General features: G+C 60.0%; 1 protein-coding gene across 1 annotated transcript in view; it reads left to right on the top strand.

The window, feature by feature from the left end:
* Positions 1–2944, top strand: part of NDEL1 (nudE neurodevelopment protein 1-like 1) — a gene marked incomplete at its 5' end in the record, with an annotated part of 13563 nt that overhangs the window by 9968 nt on the left and 651 nt on the right. The window lies entirely within an intron of this gene.

Here is a 2944-nt window from a genome sequence, read left to right as displayed (position 1 = left end):
TGGGGCATTTTCATGTTACCAGCAGAAATCCATGGCCGGGTAAGACCTCAGTGAGCTCAGCCATACTGCCAGCTTTCAGCATTCCCCCAGTTGCTGCTGCTATTTGAAGCCTTTTCCTGTGCCCCGCTTGCTGAACCACTTTCTGCAAACCAAAGCCACTGCGTTTTCTCTGTTTCTGCACCGAGGGCAAGTTTGGGCAGCAGGATGCAATGAACTGAGCAGGTAACAACTCTGGGAGCAGATCCTGGGAGAAGCTGCCACAAACAAACACTCTGTGCTGCCTTCCTGCTGTCTTTTAATTGGCAAACAATGGGGAAACCCCAAAAGGCTTCTAAACGGGGTTGCCATCTTTTGCATCTTCAGCAGAAAGCCTGCTCGTGTCTGCCATGTGCGTCGCAGCGCTGTGAGCGCTCCCCATCTTACCCTTGTCACACCTACCACAGCACTTCTCTTGCTGCCCTGGCTCTGTGGTGGAGCTGGGTCTCCCTTCTTGTCTCGGGCTCCACGGGTGACTTAGGCAGAGCTCCGTCATGCCCATGTGGTGCCTGGGCCGAGCGGCTGGTGGCTGCATGGCGTCTGTCCTCGTTCGTGTGCCTCTGGGAGGAGGAAAAGGGCACCCAAGCTGCTAAACGCGCTTCTGAACAGGAGCTGAGGAGTGTTAGACGCTGCTTCCTTTAAAAGGAGGAGCTGCCTGCGGGTCTGTCGGATGGCAAGGGCTGCAGGGAGGCATTCTCCCCACCGGCAGAGCTTGGCTGCTGGAAACCCGCTTTGAGAGCAGTTGGTGCCCCAGAAATAGCAATATTGGAGGAGCTTAGCGCTTGATTTGGCTGTCCCTGGTGTAGTGCCACGAGTTAACGCCTCGCGTTGAGTTTTGATCCAGATGTGTCATGGCAGGGAGGCACAGAGTCGCCTGCCCCTGCCCCACGCCGCTGCCTGGCGTGGTGCAGAGGGAAACGATGTGCTGCGGTCTGGGCGCTGCGGGAACGTGGCCCCTTCTGCCCAGCCTTGTGCCGTGCTGCGGGGACAGCCCACGTGGGGAGCGATAGCATTTGCCATGGGCTTGGTAAGGATCAGTGTCCTCCCAGCCTGCCCGTCCCACCGTGCCGCACGGGAGGTGTCAGGGCCGAGATGTCCTGGTGGAGGTCGGCGCTTGTTCGGCCAAGCTGCAGAGCCAGCATGCCGGTGCTCTGGTGTTGGCTGGGCCGTGTCCCGCGGCGTCCGGCCGGCAGGGAGAGCGAAGCAAGACCGTCTCCGAGTGTAGCGCAGGGAACGTGACAAACCGTAGAGCTTGGCTTGGACATGACTCACCCTGCTCAGCGCTCCCAGGCTGCGGGCTGGCAGTGTCGCTTTTCCTGAGCCTTGCAAGAGGGAGCAAACCACCACATTGTAATCCTGCTGGGTGCTGGGATTTTTGTCCCTGTCCCACTTGGCAGAGGGGCTTTCTAGCTGATAACTAATCTGCAGAGTCATGTTGGGCTCGGGTTGGCTTCACACCCCTTCATCCAAACACAAATAGCAAAGTGCATCTGCCCTAAGCCTCTGCCAGCAGGTTTTCACTGCGTGCAGCCAGCGTGGCACTTGCCCTTTGAAATGCAGCAAAGCAACACTCCAGCGAGCGCCCAGTTTCCAGCGGAATGAGGAGGAGGTGGGACACGTCGTTTCTTCCTGCAGTGACCCTGGTGCTGGGGTGGGCTTCAGGCTGTGCTAGTGCGGATGTTTAACAGCAAGAGAGGGAAAGGACAGAGCCCGGCTGTGTACGGCAGTGAGCTGCGTTACCATGGGAACTGTCCTTGCTGGAAGTGTTGAGATTTTAGCTCTCCGGAAGGATTTGCTAACTGCCCAGTGCAACAGCAGCAGCCTCCTGGCTTTGCTGGCAGGGCTTTAGCATCCCTGACCCGGGAGGTGCAGGGTCACCCGTGAAAATAAGCCGCACACGGCGATGTGCCTGGCGAAAACAAGTGTGGAGACAGCGCTGCACTGTCCTGGGGCTGCTGCTGTGCAAGCTGCTGCCACGCAGGGATGGCAGTGAGCGGGGTGTGCTGCTCCAAGTGCTTGCCTTGGGTGCAGCCTGGGACCCAGAGCTCCTGGCTTGGCTTTTTCCTCATCAGCAGAGCCCTAGAGCTGCTTTTTCTTCTTGCTTTACTCACCACAGCTGGCTGATGTGAGCAGCAGAGGCTGTCTCCTGCAGTGTCCCTTCTCACAAGACAGCCAGCGGGATCTTCTGGGGGCTGGTGGTTCAGGCAGAGCGGTTGGAGTGCTGCGGAGTCACTTCTTAGGTGGACATCACGGCAGGGACCTGTCCTGCCTTGCGGGGGTGAGGGGGGTCTCCCCCCGCATTCAGCGTTACAAGCCCGGCCATGAGGGCAGGGTGCTGGTTCGGGGACAGCAGGCCATGCTGTCCTGGGACGGGGCCGGAGTTGTTTCTTGTTGTCACGGCGGCGGCGGTGGCCATCAGCAGGTGGTGAGCCTGGGCAGAGGCTGTGCGTTAAGCCTTGTTACAGAAGATGTGTCCAAGCCATAGCAGAGATGGCAAAGCTGTCAGACACACGTGCTCCTCTCCCAACCCACCAGGACGCCAGGTTCTCCACACCTTTGCCTCTCCCAGCAGTTGGGGGAAGGGGGTAGCACATGGATCCTGGGGCTGTGGAAGGCACCCAGATCCCTGCTGCACCCCAGCCGGGGTAGCAGAGCACCGCGCAGCTCTGCGCTGCTGTAACACGTGCCCGCCTGCTCGCGTGGAGCCCGTGCACCATTGCTGTGTGTGTCCGTCCCCGCTATGGGGCAGAGCTTGTGCAGCCGCCCCCGAAGGACCTGGGGATGCAGGGGGAGTCAGTCCTGGCCCTTCTGCACCCCCATTGGGGCAGTGCTGCAGCACAGTGTTGCTGCAGAGCCCTTGGGGCTGTGCATCGCTCGGGCACCTGCCCCGCTCCTGGGCAAACAGGAT

The sequence above is a fragment of the Eurypyga helias genome, unplaced genomic scaffold, assembly GCF_000690775.1.
Source record: "Eurypyga helias isolate BGI_N326 unplaced genomic scaffold, ASM69077v1 scaffold45023, whole genome shotgun sequence".
NCBI classification, from domain to species: Eukaryota; Metazoa; Chordata; class Aves; order Eurypygiformes; family Eurypygidae; genus Eurypyga; species Eurypyga helias.
The sequence above is the reverse complement of the archived record's forward strand: the minus strand, read 5'-3'. Positions and strand labels throughout refer to the sequence as shown.